Source organism: Diceros bicornis, chromosome 26, assembly GCF_020826845.1.
Source record: "Diceros bicornis minor isolate mBicDic1 chromosome 26, mDicBic1.mat.cur, whole genome shotgun sequence".
Taxonomy (NCBI): Eukaryota; Metazoa; Chordata; class Mammalia; order Perissodactyla; family Rhinocerotidae; genus Diceros; species Diceros bicornis.
This window is the reverse complement of record NC_080765.1, coordinates 25,693,678-25,717,347: the sequence shown is the minus strand read 5'-3', so window position 1 is coordinate 25,717,347 and position 23,670 is coordinate 25,693,678. Positions and strand designations below refer to the sequence as shown.

The 23,670-nt window shown below is 48.6% G+C and overlaps 1 pseudogene; it reads left to right on the top strand.

The window, feature by feature from the left end:
• Positions 1–5,064: 5,064 nt before the first annotated feature.
• The window catches only part of LOC131421994 (acyl-coenzyme A synthetase ACSM2A, mitochondrial-like), a 100,407-nt pseudogene continuing 81,801 nt past the window's right edge, over positions 5,065–23,670 (top strand).

The window sequence follows — 23,670 nt, the reverse complement described above, 5'->3', positions numbered from 1 at the left end:
TTTGGTGTGCTGGTAAGGAACAACGCTAAGCAAAGCCCAAGTGTGCTGGTTGGGTTTTGGCATTGGGAGAGAAGTTGAATACCAAATGCTACCCCCGCAACATTTTGGTTTTTCTCATCAGAGCCTGAGCCACGGGCTGCCACGCATGTGCACCTCGAAACCCTTAGGGGTCAGGAGAGCACGTGACAGCAGCAAGATGAGCAGCAGCACAGGAGATGGGTGAGGTCACTGCCTTTGCCTGAACAACGATTCAGGAGGGAACCAGGGAGTCATTCTGTAATCCTCCTGGGGTCGTGGCCTCCTTCCTTTTCTCAAGCTAAATAGGGAGTCATCCCCAGGACTGTGCTGGGGTTACACTTTCCCAAACAGCGTCTCTGTGACTGCCCCAAGCAGCCACTGATGGTCATCGGGCTACACACAGTGACCAAGGAGCACTAGCCCTACATTCAGTAATTGGAACTCAAGCGCCCACCAGTGAGGATGTTGTGTGTCACTGCCCTCATGTGGGAGCCAAGGAGACTACCTGCCAGACACAAGCCACACCCGATGGCACCTTGCTCTGGAATATAGTCAATTAAGAATAGTTCTCGCCTTGTGGGCAAGAATGAGACATTAGGGTGGGAAGAGATGGCAGCATCTTCTTGAGAGAACAGAATGCGAGCTAAAGCCCGGGCTGGCCAACAATTGGCCCTCACATCCCAGACAGGAAATGCTGCCTATGACCCAGTTAGTTAGCAAAGGAGTAGTTAGTGAAAGCTGGCCAGGTGTCCTCAGGTGAGGTTGGGCCATCCTGTTTGTGATGCCGACTGTTTTAGTCCCCTCCTCTTCACTCCACTGGTGAGAGAGAGAGTCCCACCCTAGACTCATTGGCATGGCAGAACACAGGACACCCAACAGTGGACATTTGGGATGGGCAGCAGTTTATTAGTTTTTACATATACTCACAGTTCAGGGGAGGAGGACCTCACACCATGCAGGGCCACACGGGGATTGCACTTGGAAACAGAGTGAACAAGCAAGGGCTTGGGAGGTTGACTTTGCAGTAACAAGAGGGTGAAGTAAACCCTGGTTCCCGCAGGAGGGTCTGATGGGCTTGTTTGAATATTTCTGTGATGGGGAAGTGAACTCTGAGCTTGGGAATAAGCAGGCACTGTGTCTGGTCCCCGTGATGAGAAGCGTTGTTTGGCCAGGGACCCTTACCTCTGGGAGAAGAGGGAGAAGAGGTGTGGAGAATTGCAGTTAGACCATTTGAGGTCTCCTTGATTTACCAGATGTCAAGACTGCTCATAATATTGAATCTTAATTTCAGATCTTATACCACAAGAAGTTATTAAAAAGTAATTATTTCTAGAAGCAATAATTGAGTTCAACAATCTCATAGGATAGCAAACAAATGTATAAAAGTGTATTTCTATGTGCTAGGAATGAACATGTGGACACCAATATTAAAAATACATTTATGATCACCAATAAAAATAAAAGACTTAGGTGTAAATCTAACAAAAGATGTCCAGGACTTGTACGCTGAAAAGTACACAACACTGATAAAAGCAGTGAAAGATCTAAATAAGTGGAAAGATATACCATGTTAGTGAATTGGAAGACAAAACATAGTAAAGATGTGAATTCTCCCCAAATTGATATAGAGATGTAACAAAATCAAAATCCAGTAAGATTATTGTTGTAGCTATAGACAAAATAATTCTAAAATTTATATGGAAAGACAAAGGAACTAAAATAGCTAATACAATTTTTTTGTGTATGTGTGAGGAAGATGAGCCCTGAGCAAACACCCAATGTCAATCCTCCTCTTTTTTGCTGAGGAAGATAAGCCCTGGGCTAACATCCATGCCCATCCTCCTCTACTTTATGTGGGATGCCACCACAACATGGCTTGACAAGCGGTGCGACGGTGTTTGCCTGGGATCCGAACCTGTGAACCCGGGGCCGCCGCAGCGGAGTGCGCGCACTTAACCACTGCGCCACCGGGCTGGCCCCAAGCTAAAACAATTTTGAAAAAGAAGAATAAGCGGGAGCAATCAGTCTAGCCAGTTTCACAACTTACTGTACAGCTACAGTAACCAAGACTGTACAGTATTTGCAGAGGGATAGATGCATAGATAGATGGAACAGAAGAAAGAACCCAGAAATAGTCCCAACAATTATGCCCAACTGATTTTTGACAAAAGTGCAACAGTGATTCAATGAAAGAAAGACAGCCTTTCTAACAGACTACAGCCATTCAAAGCTTATGAGGAAATCATAGGCTAAAAACTAGGAAAGTGGAACCACAAGGAAGGAAGATAATGGTTTGACTGAGGTACTACCAGGTGGTGATGGGAGGGGAGGGATAGTCTGCCCCCACTCAGGAGGAGAGCTGCAAGACCTGAATGACTGTTTATTTCATCTTTTTGAATTTAGCTTCTTCTGACTGACCAGCCCCACAGGCTCTGGTCATTTTTGCATCAGCTCCCACACTCCGAAATCAGGTCACCCGTAACTGAGCATACAATGATCCAGACTCCATTAGTCTTCCCATTAGCATCTTTCTCAGCCTATATGAGGTGGCAAGATGGCTCTCAGTAGTTTCAAAGGTACATCTTCCCAGGTTCAAGTCTGGCCCAAAAGAGAGCTCTTCTAGACTTAGCAATTGCCATTCAACTCCTAGGATTCAATCTGATTGGACCAACCTAGTAATCCCCCCGTTTGCCCCCCCACCCCACATACACACCCCTGAAGTATATCTGGGGTGATTTGTATGTGATTGCCAGGCCTTGGTAAGATTTCACCCCCAGTGCCAGGCATGCAACCTCACCTGATCCACATGGACTGAAAGGAGAGTTTACTTCTCCAGAATAAACTCCAGCTGTTGTTATAGAAGAAAGGAATATTGGACAGCCAATGCAACAAATGCCACTGTAGCCTCTCAGGAAGAAACTCCACAGTTCTTGTCCAGCTTTTGCTCCCAATATTAATGTTCACAGGGATTATAAACTCCAGTTTCTCTTGTTTTGAATTTGTCAGAGGATGCAGATTAGCTGACAGTGATCTTTCTCTGGCTGGGACCTTGTTCACGACTACCCCAGTGCAGTCACATATTTGGAGGCATCGTGCAGCCTGAGACAGCTAAGCTTGCCGTTTTCAGACTCCACTGCTGTGTCATAAAGTTCCAGCCCCTTGATCAGGAACTTAAATGGTAGGAGCTAGCCCTGCCTGCTGGAAGCCTTTGGGGTGGCCGCTCAGTGAAAAACTGACCAAAGTCCTCTGAATCGTCAGTTTTTCTGAATCAAACGCTCAGCAAAGAACACAAGGATTTTTTGCTCGTCAATCAACAGAGGTGTATCAATGCATCTGCCTCCACCTTCTTCCAGTCACCCTCAGCCTCACCATCCAGACGTCTGGCATCCTCACCTTCTACTATTTGTTGACACTTATTACCCAGAAACACACATGGAATGTCTACACTGCGAAGCTGGAAGACTATGTTCAATGGTTTGCATTACCCTTTAGGCTGAGGATGAGTCAAAGAAAGTGGTGTATTTCATCTCATCACTACTCCCCCTGGGTCAACTCCCTAACCTCAGGCTTCCACACTGTCATTTCTACCTCGGGTATCAATGAGCTCTTGTTCCTCCATTAAAAACCTTGCAAGTATTTAATATCTGATCTTGACCCAAAATATGTGTACTGGGTTTTTTGTTGTTGTTGTTTGTTAGTTTTGCTTGTGTGTGTGTGTGATTGAAGGTTCTTCAAGTTTGAGTATATCCATCCCCTGGCTCCCAACAGATAATGAAATGGAATATACAAGCACACTCCTTTTCTTATTTATTTAGAAAATGTTTTATAATAAATCCAGTAGAAAATCTATGTTATGAACATCTTGAACACGCATAAAATGAAACATACACATGTGAATGCACCCCAACTTGAGAAATCATTGAGGTGTACTCCTTCCATATTTCCTTTCTTTGCCCTCCAGTGTCCTAGCCCCCGACTCCCCAAAGGTCACAAATAATCTGATTCCTGATTTTCTCCCTCATTCTTCTACTTTTTTGTATAGCAGTTTACCATATATGTATGTTTCTCTAAACATTAGTTTTGCTTGGTTTGAACTTTACAAAAATGTTATATTTTCTTCTTTCACTGAATATTATGTTGCTGAAATTCAGCCAGTGATGCTTGTAACTGATAGCTCTAGTTTATTTTCACTGCTACATAGTTTTCCACACGGTCCTTCCTTCACAACAAGGGCGAATATGTGTGCAAGGCCCATAGCACAGTTCCTGGCTCAGAGACAACACTCAATAAATATTTGTTAAATTGTTGAATGAGACTGAACCCCGACTGACTGCAACACTGATACTTGTTTCCCTCGGCTGGATACTCCGTCCTTCGCCTCACTGCTGAGGATCTTGCCAGCTCTTCTGCCCTGAGCTAATTACAGTTATAAAATTTCCTACCAGCCTTAAGATCCCCGGTAGCCTGCCTACGCACCTAAAACTACAATTCCCAGGAAGCATTGCGGTGCTCTTGCGTCAATTTGTTTACTTTCCTCCTCGACGAACTTCCGGAGTGTGTGGGCGGGGTCAAATGAGTTCTCCAATGAGCGCGTCCGCCGTTGAAGGGGGCGGGGAAATTGTCCAGTGCGCGGTTCGGCTGAGGCGCCAACGAGCGGGCCGGTTGCTGGGCAGCCGTCGTGGGCGGTGTCGCTGAGCCGCGGCGGCGGAGCGGAGTGGAGTGTAGCCTCTCTCTGCTGCCTGCTCCCAGGCTCGCTCCTTCTCCTGGCGTCTGTCGACCCCCTCCATGTCCCCGGTGGGCACAGCACCGCGGAACCTCCACGCCCACGCCCACTAGCCTGTGGAGGCCCTCCTTCACGTCCGGTTCTTGCTCCTCGACCGACGCAGACGACGAGGGCGTGCGCGGCGCCTGCGAGGATGCTTCTGTCTGCAGGAGGTGCCTGCGGCGCGTGGGGTTGGGGGCCGCCTCCGCGGGGGCTGGGGGCTCGGTGGGAGGCGGGCCTGTGTCTGAGGAACACGCGTGTGCGCCAGGAGGTACCTGTCAAGTCGTGCGACCGCTGTGCAGTGCACGGAGCGGGGGTTCGCTGGTTGAGCTCACGTTTACCTGACCTGTGACGTGTGCCGGGCGCGGTGCCAGCCTGGGGATGCGGTGACCCGGAGTCAGGCGCTGAACCAGCGGACGTGGTCGTGGCTCTTGGAGCTCAAGTCTTGCTGGAAGGACAGACGTGAAGCAACGATTAACGACAGTCTTGGTGGGTTATGAGAAGTGGAGGTCTCCCTCTTTTACAGGCTTGTTGAGGCACCTTCTAGTTTAGTCTTTGAATTTGTCTTTTTCTTCTTTTTTAAAAAAATTGATCAAATCTCACTGTATTTTTGTGCTATGTCCGTTTCTGTCTTAATATTTGGATTTCTAATTCTAGGTTTTTTTTTTAAACATCTTCAGATGCTCGTTTGGAATAATTAAATGTAGAGCGTTATGCTATAGTTTTTCTCCATGTTTTTGGAGGAGCAGAGGATAAAATTTTTATTAGCTGAAATGTTATGATTCACTTTTTCTGTTTTCTTCTTACAGAAACTTTGTAGAGAATTTGTTTTTTTTTCTATTCCTAGGTATTTTATGGACAGGGTTCCTAGTTTGAGAGAGCCCACTTTGTCAGTATAGTGGAGTGCAGTTTCGTTAATGGATAATGTTATTGAGAAGTGAGAGATAAATTTTGTTTGTCTTTCATTTATGCAAAATCCTTAATATTCCTTTTTTGTTTCCTTCCTTCCTTTTTCCTTCATTGCCATGTCTCTAAGGAGCACCACCTCTTTCCCATATTTCTGATGCCCCTTTGGAAGCAGTACTTCTTCAAGACTGACACCTCCAGAGCCTTTCACTTTCAAACAGCTCATGGCCAATGCTGAGAACCACCAAGTCCTAGATCTGTGTTGAGTATTTCAGCATTTAGTGATGGACTTCCTCTTTTGAGGATGGTGCTATGTGTTTTATCTGATTCCTCCTTTTATCATGAGCCTCTCCTTTTTATGGAGGCTCTTAAACCTTCTAATCCTCCACTCTCCCAAAGGCTTTCAGCAGTAGTAGGAGCTAGGTTGGAATTTGGTGTTTGTTTATGAACCTACAGGTAATTTGAAGGTTATGGTGTTGTCTTCTTGTAATGCTGCATGCTTGGTTATCTGTAGCTTTGTTTGTTCTCCTTGTCGATTCTATGATTCTTTCTCCCCAAAGAACTTCTTTTAACATTTCTTGCAAAGCAAGTCTACTGGTGACAATTCCCTCGATCCTCAATTTTTGTTTGAGAAATTCTTTATTCCCCTCACTTTTGAAGGATAAGTTCACGGAGTACAGAATTTTAGGTTGGTGGTTTTCTTGTTTCCACACTTCACTCCACTCTCTTGCTTGCAGGATGTTTTGGATTCAGGGAGCCGTCTTTTATCTTCCAGACCCTGAAGGCTCTCCTCGAGTTTTTACAAGTATCTATTTTCCCGTGCCTTTCCAACACATAATATTATTAGCATTTTTTTGTTTTCTCAATGTGATGGTTGAAGATGGTATTCCATTGACAATTTCATTTTTAATTAGTGAATTCTAACATTGTTGCATATTGGTCATCTGTGTATTTCTCAGTAGGTTGTTTATCCATATCTTTTGCCAGTTTATTAGTTAGGTTTTTGGAGCTCCTTCTTCAGTACTGATATTAATCATTTGTCTATTGTGTATTGCTGATGTTTTTTTCTGAGTCTGATTCATCTTTTAACTGTGTTTATAGTATTGTTGCTAAATGGAATAGTGTATATTCTGAGTCTCTGCACATTACTGTAAATCTTTTCGTTTTTTGGTCTTCACTCATGGATAAGAGATTGTCTGGCTATAGAATGCTTGTCTCACAACATTTTACCCCTCATCTCTATCCACACACATTGCTCCATTGTCTTCTAGAATTGCAGATGAGCAGTCTAATGCCAATATGACCTTTTTTTCTCTTTCTTCCTAGATGCCTAGAAAATTTTATTTCTTCTCTAAATTCAAAAACTTTCTCAATATGTGTTATGGTAATATTTTTTCTCATTAATTTTTCCTAGTATATGATATGTTCCTTTTTTTTTTTTTTGTGAGGAAGATCAGTCCTGAGCTAACATCCATGCCAATCCTCCTCTTTTTGGTGAGGAAGACTGGCTCTGAGCTAACATCTATTGCCAATCCTCCTCCTTTTTTCTCCCCAAAGCCCCAGTAGATGGTTGTATGTCATAGTTGCACATCCTTCTAGTTGCTGTATGTGGGACACGGCCTCAGCGTGGCCGGAGAAGTGGTGCATCGGTGCGTGCCCGGGATCTGAACCCAGGCCACCAGTAGCAGAGTGCGTGCACTTAACCGCTAAGCCACGGGGCCGGCCCCTGATATGTTCCTTTTGATGATTGGGGCCTTCCTTGAGTTCTGGAAAGTTTTTTCTCACATGTCTTTAAATATTGTTTTTCCCATTTGCTCTGTTCTCTCCATCAGACATGCCAATGATTCTTATATTGAAAGTCTGTGGAATCTTCTGACTCATTATTTTCTCTCTTTTCCTTTATCCTCTTCTTTCTGAAAGAGTTTCTCAAGAATGGCTTCAACATTATTGATTTAATTCCCAGTAGTATAAATTCTGATCTTGATTGTTTCTAAGCTGCAGTTAATCTCAAAGGAAATTTTATTCTTTTCAAAATATTTCCTCTTTATCTATCTCTATCTATTTCTGTCATGCCAGCCTCTCCCTTTACAGCTCAGTCTCTCACCTTATCATATAATTTTTTACTTCTTGTTTCTTAGGGCAAACAGTTTACTGAATTTTATAGAGAACGGAAACACAACAGAAGCTTTCTAAAGTGTGCTTCTGTTTCCTCTGATAGAACTCTTTTGAAGACTCTTATTCTGACTCTTAATAAGGACAGCAGGTGGCTCTGTCTTAGTCCAGGGAGCACTGGCTATCAGAGCCCCTCGCCCTAGCTTCCTCAGTGCACACTGGTCTGACTTCGAGCTGCCAGCACTTCTCTGCCTGGGGACTTTCCTCACTGCTGGAGACTCCTTGGCCGCCTATGTGACAGGCTGAAGTGTAGAGACTTGCTGTCCCCAGGAGCATCTTCAGCTAGTACCCCAGCTGCCTCACCCCTTGGGTGGGAGAGCTGTGAGGGGCGTGCTCTGCCCCGGCTGCCAGGGCTCCCTGTGGACAGAGCTCCTGTTGCCCACAGTGGTGAGTGTCCTGAGCGGGGACCCCGCAGTGGTGGGCAGCTTGATAGTAGCCATAACTAGCCGCCTTCTCTTCCTTCTCCCGCTTCCCAACCCCCCTTGCCTTCGCCTCCCAGATAAACTGCTTGCTCCAGAATCCTCTCCAGGTCTACATCTGGCGCCGCACAAGCTGAGGCATCCGTGGCCTAAGCATACACACATGTCAAGCCTTGTCTTGGCTCTGGAAGACCTGCTGGAGACAGTCCCCTGGGCCGTGACTTAACAGGTGTGAGGCTGCTTCTGTGACCTCGCATCTGTTCACTGCAGTTTGGAATGTCATCCTGTTCCTGGTTCTCATCCTTGTGGGCAGGAAACCGGAGGGCTGCGGGCCACTCTCAGCTGCCCGGTGCCCCACCCATGCTGACGCCAGGACCACGTGTACATACAGGCGTTATCCACCCCAGGGTTCTGCCCAGCCCCCTCTGCCTCTTCTCCCCACATCACTCAGGGCTCCTTCTGCTCTAGGACTGGTGATGATACTCCATGGGGTGCAAGGGCATCCTCTGAATGTGCCATCGTTGGTTTAAGTGGGACTCTGCTGTGTGTTGCTGTTAGTGTGTGAGGTTGGGGCCAGCTTTGTCGTGGGTTTACACAACAAACATTCCGCTGGAGCCTGCTCTGCTTGGTGCACGAGGACGCTGGCTCTGGACCTGCAGATGCATCATCTCCTACAGATGGCAGCTGCCCTCGCACTGTAGGTCTGCCCTTGAGCAGTCGCCCAGCAGCCTAGCGGCAGGGAGCTCACGTTCTCCTATTACACCTTCAGGCAGGCGGTGAGAGAAGCAGCTTTACTGGTCAGCTCCTCTGGGCCAGGCCTGTGCCTTGTCTCCTTACAGCATTCTTGGGGGCTAATTGTTACTATCATTCCCAATCTGCAGATGAGGAAGCCAAGGCTCCTACAGGTTGAGTGACTTCTGAGGTGACTTGGGGCTAGGGCTGGGGCTGGGACCGGGAAGGTCTGACTCAGGGTCTGTGCTTGTTCCCTGGCGTGTTGCAGCCTCTCAGACACGGGACACGCCAGAATGATGGGGCTCCTGATTTGCTGCATTGCTGCACCTCAGCCATTTCACAAGGAGCCTCCGTGTTGTCTTGGCACTGCGGACCCTACAGTGGACCTAACAAATCCCTTGTCCTCACGGGGGTTTCCTCCTAACGAGGAAGACAGAGACAGTAAACAGACATCAGTAAGACGGGATCAGGTGGCCCTGAGGGAAGGCTACCAAGTGGGTGATGGAGGAGAGGCTTTGAGGAGGAGTCTGTCTATTGCTGGGTAACAAATGGCCCCAACACTTGGCAGCCCACAGCAGCAAATGGTTATTGTCTTGGCCTCTGTGGGTCAGGAACCCAGGAGCAGCGTGGCTGGGTGGTTCTGACTCAGGGCTCTCTTGAGGTCTCTGTCAGGATGTTGGCTGGGGCCACATCTTCCCAGGGGCTGGGAAATCTACCTGTCAGCTCACATGCATGGCTGCTGGCAGGAGGCATCAGGTCGTCACCATGTGGGTCTCTCCACAGGGCCACTCACAGGCAAGGTAGCTAGCTTCCCAGGGGGAGAGATGGAGATGGAGATAAAGATTGAGATACACACACGTACACGTGCACACACACACACACGTATGCACGCACGCACCGCCCCTGCCTGCTTTCCTTCCGCACGGCTGTGATGAAATGGGAAACAAAACAAGGAACAAGCACCTTCTCCTGCTGCTCCCGGGCCGCCCTTCCTCACCGTCCGTGGCTTGCTTTCCTTCAGGCTTCCTGAGAATGGCCTTGGAGAGTCGTCCAGCTGACAGAGGGCTGTCTGCACCTTCTCCCTGTCCCCCTGGGGCAAGGAGACAGCACAAGTTTCCGCTGGCCATTCTGGTCTTCTGTCACTTGCCCGCAGAGGGGGCAGTGTGGCGGGCACCGATGCCCACTTGGAATTGCTGGACAGGGAGTCCAGTGTCCTTCTAGAACAAGGGGTTTACATTCAGGCAGCTGGAACACACATCGCTGGGAACTACCTGCTCTGGGTCTTATTTGCTGCTGGCGAGAGCACGGGGGAGATTGGGTGCTGCCAGGGGAGGCCGGGCAGTCCACCTGTGACAACGGGCCTGGATGTTCGAGGAGCAAAATGGGGTCTCTCTTTCCCTTTTTAAAATAATAATCCATTACTTTGTTGAACCATTGTTCATTTTTTCCATTTTAAAATTGTGACATACACACAAAACACACAAAATACACTTGCATACATATGTATATGTGTGTGTGTATACAGTTTAAAGATTCATGTGGTATAGACATCTGTCTTCACCACAAAGTCAGTAAGTGGGACATTTCCAGAAGCACTTGTGTCCCTCCTGACAGGAGCCCCTCTCCCTGGGGGACCGATGCCCTGACACTTGTGACGGTCAAGTCCTTGCTCAGCCTCACAGTCTCACTCTCCGGCAGGCACCTCTCCGCTGAGGCGTTGTGTTTTGCTCGTTTTATTCATTCATGTGGATTGTGATGCGTGCCGTCTTGGGAGACTGGCTGCCTGGGCGACTCACTCTGCTGCTGGGGGCAGCCAGGGCGCGTGCGTTCCTGTGGCTGGTTAGTCTCCCTTGTGTGCATGGGCCACATTCATCCATTCTCCTGTTGAGACATGCTGGGCCCATTCCAGTGTGGGGCTCCCGGGCTGTGTCCCCCGCTTCACTGGCCTTTATGAGTAGGAGCAGAACTTCTGGGTCAAGAGGTGCCCTTACCTTTGTGGGCAGTGCTGCTGTCTCTTCCACGGTGGAGCACTTGTGTGTGCCAGGTCCTGTGCTGAGCTCAGGGAGGGGCAGCGTTCTCCCGGGAATCTCAGCAGCAGACTGGCCTGTGCTGTGGCGGAAGGGCAGGCTGCTTAGACAGGGATGAACAGGGAGGGAGGCCTGGCCGAGTGTGTGGAGGGCGGTCAGAGATCCCCCCGCTGCCTTAGAGACACGGTTGCTGAGAGTGACTGATGGTCAGACGTTAACTACGTGGAGTGTTCCAGGCAGGAGGAGTGTGTGCAGAGGCTTTGAGGTGGGGGGTGATCCATCAGCTCGGCTGCCACAAGAAAGTGCCACGGGCTGGGCCGCATGAGCAACAGAATTCACTTTCCCACAGTTCTGGAGGCTGCAAGTCCCAGGTGAACGTCTGGCAGGGCGGCTTCCTGGTGGGACCTCTCTTCCTGGCTGGTGCCTTCTCTCCATGTCCTCACGTGGTGGAGAGAGAGCTCTCATGACTCTTCCTCTTGTGAGGGCACTAGTCCTGCCGAGTCAGGGTCCCACCCTTATGGCCGTATTTAGCCTTTAGCGCCTCCTCACAGACCCCATCTCCAGACACAGCCACACTGGGGGTTAGGGCTTCAACATATGAATTTGGGGGCCCGCAACCATTCAGTCTGTAACGGGGGTGAGGGGAATTTGAAGAACTGGAGCGTGCATGGACCAAGGGGTCAGGTGGTGTTTTAGTTACTGGTCCTTGTGTAACAAACCACCCCTAAACTTAGTGGTTTTAACGAGAATCATCATTTATTTACTCAAGATTTCACAGTTTGGGCAGAGCCCAGGGGGACAGCTCCTGTCTGCCCTATGTGACGTCAGCCGAGGCCTTGCTCACAAGGGCTGGCAAGTTGGTGCTGGCTGACAGCTGGGCGCTCAGCTGGACTGGTGGCCAGGGGCCTTCGTCCTCCTCCACGTGGCTGCGTGGCCTTCCTCACAGCATGGTGGCTGGTTTCTAAGAGTGAGAAAGCAAAAGTTGCCAGTCCTTTTAATGGTTGGTCCTGATCCTGGCAGGAGTGTCATTTCTGCCATCGTAGAAGTCACAGAGTCCAGGTATAGCTACTGGTTCATATCACAGACCTCGTCTTTTTTTTTTTTTTTTGAATAAAAATGATATATATTTAAGGCGTACAACATGTTTTGGTATACAGATACATAGTGAAATGGTTGCTACAATAAAGCTAATTAATATGTCCATGTCTTTACATAATTGTCTTTTTTTTGTGGTGCAAGCACCTGAAATCTCTTCTTAGCAAGTTTCCAGTATATGAAACAGCCTTGTTAGCTATAGTCGTCCTGCTGCACATTAGATCTCTAGCCTTATTTATCCTACCTAACTGCAGCTGGGTGCCCTTTGACCGCCCTCTCCCCGTTTCCCCCCTGACCTGGCCCCTACTGACCACACAGACCTCGTCTTCTCTCGGCCACATGCTGCAGGAAACGTGCCACCTTTTATGTTGGGCATCACCTCCTAGGCTTGAAGCACATATTGGCCAGCTCTTGCCCCAAGACAGCACAACCTCAGATAGTTAAGACACGGGGCAGGAGCACACCAAAGCTGTGAAAGTCAGGGCCAGCTGGAAGAAAAGAGAAAAGTGGATCATTCACCCTGCTCAACAGAGAAGCTTCCCTTGTCCCCCTTTCCACAGCAAACCCTCCTAAACATAGTGGGCAGAGGGGCTGCATTTGATGACTCAGAAAGGCAGTGTCTGGATTTCATTAGCTTGGCTCACTAAGGTACTGGTGGACGCCAGGAGCTGATGGTCTTTGCTAAATGTGAAGGAAATGAACCCTGAGAGTCCCGTCTGTATCCCACCCCCTACCCCGGGGGTCCCTGCTTGCTAAGGTTATTTTTCTTTAGATGCAGCTGGTAGTAGCTGCCACGTTTCTGGTTGGCTGTTTCAACCTCCCGGAGCAGCAGGGAACTGTTTTTACCAGAGAAACCTGTGTGTGAATTTGTGTGCAGTATTTTCCCCGAGGTGAGACATTTGCGAGATCCGATGTATTCATTTTCCACAAGTGAAATTGTTACTGAACCAGAAGTGGGTTCGGTCACCCATCACGCATTAAGCCAATCTCTGACAGCGGGTGTAGTGGAAGAAAGTAGGGCAAAGTGCTGAGCAAGGAGAACGGGCAGCCAACTCCCGAAATCCCTGACAAGCTACAATCAAGGGTTTTTATTTGGGGTTTTAGGTAGGGGAGGGGGAGCATCCATGTGGCCTTGAGGGCGGAAGAAGAGGGCTGGGGATGGGCTAGGAGTCTTGTCACTCCCCGTTCCTGTCCCCCGTTTTGGTTTTCTTCACACTAAGTGGCCCGATGTGTGGTCAGCCAGTGTTGCTCTCCTTGAAATCTCTCTGTGGCTCTCATTCCCTTTAGGGCAAGTCCCAGTGCCTTAGTGGGCTTTCAGGACCCTCTGTGACCTGTCCCCCTGCAGACCTTTTCACTGCCACCCCGTCCTTGCACTGTACTCACACCGAATTGTTCAGTTTCCCACAGATACTCTGCCCATAAGGTTTACTCTCTGGGAAGCCCGCAAACTCCATCAGGCTCCCCGAGATGAATCAGACATAGATCTCGCCTGAAGAGCATGGTCCAGCTGGGAAGACAAGACAGGTACCTAACGATAGTACAGTCACATTCACAACACAGCACACACCCGCTGCTGGCAGTATCAGGACAGCGTCTTGAGGGAGGTGGCGTTTAGCAGGGCCCAATGCATGGCTCTGACCACAAGAGAGAGAGAGGAGGCATTCCAGACAGAAGGAAGCTGGAGTGTTAGGCACGTACCAGACAGAGGTGGGGAGCGAGGCTGGGGAGTGGGGAGTGGACCAGCACCCCTTGTTTCTAGGACCACTTCCCACTGGTGCATTTTGCTCTGCATCTCCAAACTTAAATATCCTCCAGCTCACAGCCTGGAAAGCAGTCAGCTCTGATGATAGGACGCTCTCCTATGAGACTCTCTCCTCTTCCGTGAGCTTTGGGCCTTGGCTGCCTGGGCCCGCGGCTGCCTCTGATCTCCCTCATTAGTCCCAGCTCAGTTCCACAGGAAGGGCTTTGGGTTTTGTTCTAAGGAGCAGGGGCTCCGTGAGCAGGGAGTGACATGATCGACTTCCATTGGAGAAGATGCTTCTGGCTGCATGTACACAGTGGGCTCTGGGGGGGGAGAGAATCTGAGTTGGTAATGGAATCTCACCAGCGATTTGCCAGCACATCTAATGAAAAGCACCCACTGGCCCATGATTTTCAGCTGGTTCCTGAATTACGAATTACTTAATGCAATTTGTCTGATGGACAATTTTTCATAAAACATGAACTCAGGGCGGGGAGTGGTTGGGTGGTGGGAGGAAACATTAAAAGGGGTGTATCAGAGAGGTCCAGGTGGCCCCCAGTCCCATTGTCCACTCCTCAGAGCAACTGAACACATAACTTTTAGCTGGGTATGTGGCCACCCAAGACTGCAGAGCTCCCAGCCTCCTCTGCAGCTGGGCCGGGTGTGTGACCAAGCTCTCCCTCCAGGATGGGAAGGGAAACAACTTGTGCGGCTTCTAGGATATTTCCTAGGAGAGAGAAGCAGGCCCTTCTTTCTGCTTCACCCTCTGTCCTGCTGCCGGGAGCGTGAGCCCTGAGGCTGGAGCTCCGCCCTGACCCACATTGATGAGGGCAGCTCCTCTGGGATGACAGGGCAGCAGGGAGAGGAGCCTCCTGGAGCAGCCCTGCCAGACCAGCCCTGGACTGTCTGCCTCCAGACTGAGCATGGGGGAGATGCCTGTTCTGTTTGCCACTCTCCTCTGGAGGCCCTTTATTGCAGCAGCTGAACCTTATCCTGACCAGGACAGCAGGCTTGGAGGGGACTTTCTGTGGGGTTCCCTTGGATGAGGCTGCTCCCAGAGCCACAGCTGTCTGAAGTTTTCAGCCCTCCTTTCCGTGTGGTGACAGCCAAGCTCAGCTCCAACCCACTCCCCTCTCCGGGCGCTTCTCTGGAAATCTACGTGAAGGTCGATGCCCCCAAGGAAACAAGTGTGGAGCTGGTATCGCCCAGGGCATCCTCTTGTTCTGTCCTCCCACACTGTGCACCCCCCACTCTCTCCCAAAGATGCAGCTTGTTCTGAAATAGGCTGGACTGACTCTTTCCCTGCTAATATCTGCAGATTCTCATAAATAACTCAGGGAACAGGCCGTCTCACGCATGGTATAACTTGATTATTGTTAGAAAGATGAGTTTGGAACTGACGAGTTCCCTGCTAAACTTTTAAACAAGTTTAAAAGCTGAATTTGAAAAACGAACCAAATTCTAGTCACAGTGTGAGGGCAGAGACTGGGACTCCCATCAAGCCTTGGCCTGAGCCCTCAGTCTGGGGAGACAGATGTTTAGGACTTCCTAGGGGTCTCTTGTCCATGTAATTTCTGATATGCCCTCCACTCTTATGGAGCCTCCAATTTTATGGGGAAAAGGAATTCTAATGTACTAAAAAACTTGTTGAAGATATTGTAAAAGGGTGCACAGTATATTTGTTCTTCATTTATTTACGCTACGCGTCTGCAAATTGTCTTTTAGGGCTGGTTTAAAATAGAATGTAGGGCCGGCCCCGTGTCTTGGCAGTTAAGTGCGCCCGCTCCGCTGCTGGCGGCCCGGTTTCAGATCCCAGGCACGCACTGACGCACCGCTTCTCCGGCCATGCTGAGGCCGCGTCCCACATACAGCAACTAGAAGGATGTGCAGCTATGACATACAACTATCTACTGGGGCTTTGGGGGAAAAAATAAATAAATAAAAATTAAAATAGAATGTATTGGGGTCAGCCCAGTGGCGTATTGGTTAAGTTTGCACACTCCACTTTGGCAGCCCGAGGTTCACAGGTTCGGATCCCGGTGCAGACCTGTGCACTGCTCGTTAAGCCATGCTGTGCCGGCGTCCCATATAAAGTAGAGGAAGATGAGCACGGACGTTAGCCCAGGGCCAATTTTCCTCAGCAAAAAGAGGAGGATTGGCAACAGGTGTTAGCTCAGGGCTAGTCTTCCTCACACACACACAAAAAACCAGAATGTATTAATGAAAAATTTGAGGTTCAGTAAGGCCAACAGATAGGAGACGACACCATTGAGAAGATAGTTTGTTACAGTTCCCAGAGGAGGGGCACGCCGCGCCACACAGGGCCTCACGGGGAAGCACTCAGGTGGTCAGGAGGCAGAGGGAGCGGGGGAACTGTGGGCAGGAGCCTTTACTGTGGGTTCTGCAGGAAGGAGCAGCGGGGCGGGGTAAGCAGGCTTAGGACTGGCTGGTCTGAGTAATTTCACAGGCTCTGGGGCATAGGGGCTGTCCCAGTTGTCTGGTACCTGCCCTGGGTGATAAGGGCAGGGGAATAGTGGCCCGGAGTATGAGTGTCCGATAGAGGAGGTGGTTGGGGTGTGCGTGGACACTGGATTGGTTGGTTTGTATTTGGGCTCAAGACTGGAGGATTCTTCCTGAGGGTGGGGGGAAGGAGCCACAGGGAGGCAGGAGGCCGAGTCTGGATTCAGAACAAGGAGTGTCCTGCTTATGCACGCGGGACAGATGCTAAAGCATCAGGTTTACAGAAGCTAGAAACATGGTCCAGACGAGGGCTCAGCTCAAATGTCACCTCCTCAGTGGAGCCTTCCCTGCCTACTCCATCTACAGTGACAGACTCCCCACCCTAGTCTCCCTACCATCACCCACTTCATTCCCATCACAGCGTTCAGGGCCTGGCCCCCTGCTCAGCACCCCACCTTGACTCTCCCCACTCAGAGGAAAACTCCTCACCGGGGCCCCCAGGCCCTGCACCATCTGGGGCCCTCCACCTCTCTCGTCTCCTCCCACTACTGTCCCCCCCAGCCCCTGCATCCTGATCCCCGAGCCCTGCTATTCCTCTGTAGCACTTCTGCCTTCTAACCTGCTGTGCTCTGCTCACTCTTTGTCCCGCTCCGTGTTGTTGGCTCCATGGGGGCAGCGGAGTTTGTTTTCTCATCTCCTTCACTGCCCTCCGTGTCTGCAGCCTAAGTCAGGGCGGGGCATAGAGCGGGGCTCCACAAACAGCGAATGAGCGAAGAACGCTCAGCACTCCTGGAAATGTGCTTGTTTGTGGTCTGCAGTGTTCACTTGCCCGGCGCACGTCACTGAGGCCCTACTGCGTGCTGGGCCGGCTTCAGACACTGGGCACAGCAGCGGACGAAGCAGGCAGAGGTCTCCATTCTCATACAGCTGACAGCCTAGTGGGGGAGACAGAGAAAAAATAAGTAAAATATGCACAAAGTCAGGCAGTGATATGTACCATGGAGAAAAATAAAGGCAGGAAGGACGTTTGAGCAGATTCCTGAAAGTGTTTAGGGAGCAAGCAATGCAGAGGGTAGAGTGTTCCAGGCTGTGAGACCAGCAAGTGCAAAGGCCCTGAGGCAACAGTGGGCTGCATGTTTGAGAGTCTTAGTTATTAGTGTGGATTCTTAGTTTTTTCTTGAGTCTGTATTTCGCTTTTGTTTGTAATCCTTGGTTTCACCTTTCTAACCAATTAACCTGAGTTCAGCAAATTCTATTCTATTCTGTGATTTAAAGTAGAAACGGGTGAATTTGGGTCAAGTCAGTATGCGTTTATTGAATGGCCTCCGTGGGCCCAGCTCTGTTAGGCATCAGGAGGCTGTGAAATCAACATGGCAGTCTCTGCCTTGATGACCCCAGTTAATGAACGTCCTCGACGTCCTCCAGTCCCTTCCACTGTCCCTCTGCCCCATCTCATCTGGGTTTCAAGCTCCAACCCTGACCCTTTGTCGCACCTTCACCCCCACATCTACCTCCTCCTAGACCTCTCTGTCTGGGTGTCCCCTGAGCTTCTCGAAGTCAGCGTGTTGCAAACTGAGTTCAGCCCTTGCCCCACAACTGCCTCCTCTCCATGAAGTCCCACTTGGTGAGGGAGCCACCACCAGCAGGATCCTCAACCCCTGGGCAGGGCTCCTCCCCACCCCGCCCTGCTGATGCATGCCACCCCGTGGATCCACCACCTTGGGAACCCAGTGACCCTCTCTCTCCCGGGTTCAGCCTTGGGCTGCACACCAACCTCCCCCTTTTCACAAACCCCCAAGAGGCTGGTACAGTTACACACGGGGACACACAGGCAACGCACGCGGTTGTGGCTGGGAATGACAAGCAGTATCCCAGAGCAGAGGGCAGACCAGGGCTCCTGAGTGGCCGGAGCACAGCTATTGTGGCGGCACGATGCCCATAAAGGAGGTGAGGCTGTTGCCCCACTGCAGCCCCTCCCCGTGTTCCCCAGGGTGCCCTGTGTTTCATGCCTCGGCTTGGGCTGGCTGCCCCTCCTTGCTCTCTGTTAGGTGGGTGCCTATTCATTCATTCACTCATTCGTTCCTCATGTATTTGGTTCTTGGTCGGTGCCAGACCCTGGCTAGGTGGTGGCTCATCCTTGGAGGCCCAGCTCAGATGTCACCTCCTCCATGAAGCCATTCTTGATCCCTACTCCCTCCTGCAGCCCCCTCTGGCCTCACCTGGGACCACCCCAGTGCTGTGATCACACTCTGGTGACCTCTGCAGCCTGTGAGCTCTGGGCCAGGTACAGAAAGGGGCTCAGAAAAATGTGATGATGGCGAAAACACTGAATAGATGAAAGGATTACACACAGGCCACATAGGGCTCAAGTTCACCGTCTCCCCCTCTCCCTCCAGGACCAGGGCTCCTTCATTATCAGGAGCCTGGGGGACCTTTTCTCACCCTGTGCTCATTTAGACCATTAACAGTCTGGATTTTTTTTCAATTTTAATTTTTTTTAAACTTTGAAGACATGTCATGAGGGTATCCCTCGGTAAGGAGAAACTTAATTATCATTTCAAGGAAGGGAATCCATCTGTTGTGTCTGAGCCAAGACAGGACAATATGGAAAGCACAGGGTGTTGAGGGGGAGCCGGCTCAGGGGCTGGGCCTCAGGGCAGCAGGAGGAGGGGAGACAGAGAGACGGATGGAGGCCGAGCTGCCAGGGCCACGGGCAAGCCAGGAGGAGGGGGCGTCCAGGGGCTTCCGCCTGTGAGGGAAGTGTCCCCCTCTGTCACATACAAGCATGTTTCTCATGCTGCAGCACACCTCCAGGCCTTTTTATAACTATCAATGCCCTACATAGGTGTTGTGTGAATAAATCACTATTTATTTATCTACCCATTCTCACATATGTGGTCATTTGTCTTGTTTCCAGCCATTTACTGGAAAACTGCTGCTATGAACACATTTGTCCATGCCTCTGGTTCACAGATGCTAAAGTTGCTCTTTGGAATATATCTAGGTGTGGAATTGTTAGATCATGGGATGGGGCATTGTTCAACTTTACAAGAAAATTTATAAGTTTAGAATTTAGTTAGTAAGTTTAATTTTGCTAAAGCGTTTGTGCCAATTTACATTTCTGCAAGAATCCTAAGGGCAGGTCACCATGGTCTCTGGACACTTGTGATCCCCTTCACTGCCAGTAGGAATGTAACAGATTGGCCCTTTTGATAAAGTAACTTGATATCCAGGGCTGTGAAACTGGTCATACTGTTTGGCTCAGGAATTCCATCTTTGGGTATTCCATCTTTTCTTTCTACAAAGAAAAGAACTCAAAATGCAGGAAAATATTTGGCACACCAAGATGTTCACTGCAGCATTGTTTATAACTGAAAAATGGAGGAGAAACTCAAAATTGAAGAAATGGTTCAGTGAAGTTTAGTAGATTGACAGTCTACTAGGTGTAAAATGTTATCTCATGGTATTGTTTCCATTTCCTTGGTTACTAGTGAAGTTAAATATCTCTTCATATGTTTATTAGCCATTTCTATTCCTTCTTTTTGAAATACCTGTTCATGCCTTTGCCAACTTTTATTGAGTTGTTTGTCTTTTCTAATTGATTTACAGGAGTTCTTAATATATTCTTGATACTGATCCTTTTTTTGTTGTATCAGTTGCAAACATTTTCTCCCACTTTGTAGCTTATCTTTTCACTTTCTTGAAGGTATTTTTGTTGAATACAAGTTTTCATTTTCACATAGTCGAATCAATAAGTCATTTCTTCTTTGGTTAGTGCTTTGGTTGTCTTATTTATTAGATCATTTTCTACCCTGAGGTAGGAAATATATACTCACTTACATTTTCTTCCAACAGTTTTAAAGTTGTGCTTTTGACATTTAAGTTTCTAATCCATCTGTGGTTGATTTATGTATGGTATGAGAAAGGCATCTATTTTATTTTTTCCACATGGGTAGCCAATTTGTTGAACAAGTCTCCTTTCCCCAGTGATCTGTCCTGTCAACTTGGTCAGATATAGAAGTGTGATATATCCATAGATTAATAAGTTTGGGCACTTTCTTCTACTTAGTTGTCACTTGTTTTATCTGTGCTGGTACCAGAGAGCCTTGTCCACGAACCGTTCTCATAAGTCTTGACATCTAGTAGAGCAAGTCTCTCCTTCTCACTCAGCTTCTTTGACATGTTTAACCTATTCTTGGCCCTCTGCTCTTTCATATACATTTAGAGTCAACTTGGCAAGTTCCACACAAAATGTTTGTTAGCATTTTAATTGGGGTTGCATTAAGTCTATAGATCAATTTGGGGAGAATTAACATCTTAATGATATTAAGTTTTTCTATCTTTCCATTTATTTACATCTTCTTTAAAGTTCTGTAGAGTTTTAAGTTTTCTGTGTACATTTCTTACAGATTTTGTATTAGATTTATTGTTAGGTATTGATAGCTTAGTTTTCTCTTTTTCTCAGAATGCATTTTTTAAATTGAGGCATAATTTACATATAATAAAATGCACCTGTGTTAAATATACAGGTCAGTGACTTCTGACAAATGTGTATACCTGTGTAACCACCACCACAATCAAGATATGGAACATTTTTATCACTTCTAAAAGTTCCTTGTGCCCCTTTGCCCAGCCCCAAGCCCCAGGCAATTGATAAATTATTTGTTGTCACTATAGAATAATTTTGCCTTTTAAAAAAAATGACTTCATATAAATGGAATCATAAAATGTTAATGTGTGTGTGTGTCTGGTTTCTTTTACTCCATGTAGTGTCTTTGAGAGTCATCCATGTTGTTGCACATCCTCAGTCATTTGTTTCTTTTTCTTTCTGAGTAGTAGCTTTTTCTTAAAACTTTGAGAATCAGAGTTGTTTTTTCTCTTTCCTCTACCCTTGCGTTTTGGCCAGCCCCTCACTTTCTACCTTCAGTGATTCCTGAGCACACAGTATCAGTGTGTTTTTTGGTCTTAAAAACCAAGCCTGTGCCCTCCCTCCTGCATTCAACTATGCTTCCCAGGACCCCTCTAAAGATGGTAGTGGGTGGCCGTCCTTAATCATTTCCTGACAGCTTCCTTCCAGTTAAAAGAGGGAGAACTGACAAATTCACGGCTCCTTGTCCACTGGGGAATTCTGGCCACTTTGGGCTTTGGGGACTGCTGGACTTGCTGTTGAGGAAGCCCCAGCCTCCTGCATGGGGCTCCTCGGGCCCTTCCTGGGCTTTCTTTGTCTTTCGGGACAATCCTGAGAAGACGGCCGCATCAGAACGAGGGGACTTTTACATCACGGGGGACCGAGCCCACCTGGACAAGGATGGCTACTTTTGGTTCATGGGAAGAAACGACGATGTGATCGATTCCGCAAGGTCAAGCTGTCTGCTCTTTTCTTCTCCCTTCGAAGCTTCACGGGGGAGGGGAGGTCACGTGGAGGAGTTTGTTTTCCTCTTCCAGCTACCGGATCAGGCCCGTTGAAGTGGAAAGTGTCCTTGCCGAGCACCCAGCTGTCCTGGAGTCTGCTGTGGTCAGCAGCCCAGACCCCATCAGAGGAGAGGTAACCAGTCCAGCCAAGAGCATTGCCTCCTGGTTCTGTGCCTATTAGCACCCAGCAGAATAATCTGGAAGGCCCAGATTCCTCCATATCTTTCCCCTATCCAGGCACCGTAAGAGTCTGAAATGCCACCATCAGACACACATTAGTTTTGGTTAAGCATTGCCCTCATGTCTTTAGAGACGTAAATACTCTCTAGAGGGACACCATGGGAAGATACCAACACTTTGGTGACAACTAGAGACAGAACCGGGTCCAAAAGAGGCTAACTGTCGGCGGGAGATGGTGGTGGTAGGTGCAGGCTTTGTCCTCTATCCTGTCCCATAAAAAGTCCTTTTCCATTTGCAGATGAGGACATAGCAAGTGCCCCAGACATAGTTACTGATGGCTCTAACCTGGGGGGAATAGCCAACTTGAGGGATGACAGAATAAGTATCCAAGGTGACCTTGATCTATCAGAAAGATGTGTCAAATTCAATAAGCTAACTTTTCTCAGGAGAAACGCCAATTCCTTCCCAGGGGTCCCAGAGGAACGGATAGAATGGGAGAAATAAGCTCATAAACTGAACTGTGTACTTTTCAGTGGCTGTAAATCCAACGTAATCCTGAAGTTCTATGTAGTTACTTTATGAAAGTTGGTGTAACATCAAGCTACGTTCTCAGAAGCACTGGGGCCAGAGGAGTGATGCTCAGTCTGGGCCCTGGACTGCTCACAGCTGCATCATCTGGGATTCTTGTTTAAGATGCAGGTTTCTAGACCTCAAGTCAGACTTGCTGAATCCGAGTGACTGGGGATGCAGCCCAAGGAAGTTTCATTTTGACCAGAAACCCCCAGCCAAGTGGTTCTGATGCCCACTAAAATTTGAGGCCACTAATGTAGAATGAGGGAGGTGAGAATCCCATCTACATGCTGGAGAAATGACACCTGGAAAAGTATGCCTAGTTCTGCATGCCGCGAATTAGCTGGGGCTGTGACGAATGGCTGTGTGCTCACAGTTAATCCATGTAAAGCATTCAGAACAGAGCCTGGCACGTAGAAAGTGCTCAGTAAATGTTTGGTAGTTTTAGAAAACATAAGAGAAAGCCCTTCCTAAAAGCCAGATCTGTCTGAACATGAAATGGTGGTGAGATGCCCACCTTTGGAAGTATGCGAGGACAGTGAACACCGCTTAACAGGATGTGTTGACAGAGTTGTATGCTTGTATGAGCAAGCAACCTCCTGGCCTTTGGACTCTTCTATTCCTACCAGAAACCATGTTTTCTTGTGCCTGAGTTTGGGACTCTTCCTCCTCCTTGGCAGGAAGCAGCCTGCAAAAAAGATGTGGGCAGAGAGAGCCAAGGTGCAGCATGTCCCTCAGGATGCCTGGAATAGAGGCCGTGCAGCAAAATGTTTGCTGATTGCAGACGCTCAGACATGCAGTCTCGGAAAGAGCCTCCTCCCCTTGAAAGTGGTCTGCACTGTTCCCCGATCCTGCGTCTCCAGGCATATGCCTAGTTACCTTCCTAGTCAGGAAAACCTGGACATAATGGGATTTAAGGAGTTTGTGAGGCTTCTTTCTCCAAAGTATTTGCACCCTAAGAGAAGCACGTTGGCTCCTAAGGGTGTCACTTCAGGTATGGGGACTAGTTTGGGAAATAGGTAGGAGTCTGAAATCATTCCACAAAAGCCAGTGCTCCCGAGAGTTGGTCCTGGAAAGGCAGACAACAGAAAAAAGTTGGTGTTGTCCATTTCACTGGCTGAGCCCAAGGAATTGTAGAACTTTCTTGTTGGGCTGGTGAAAGTGAGCGCTTATTCA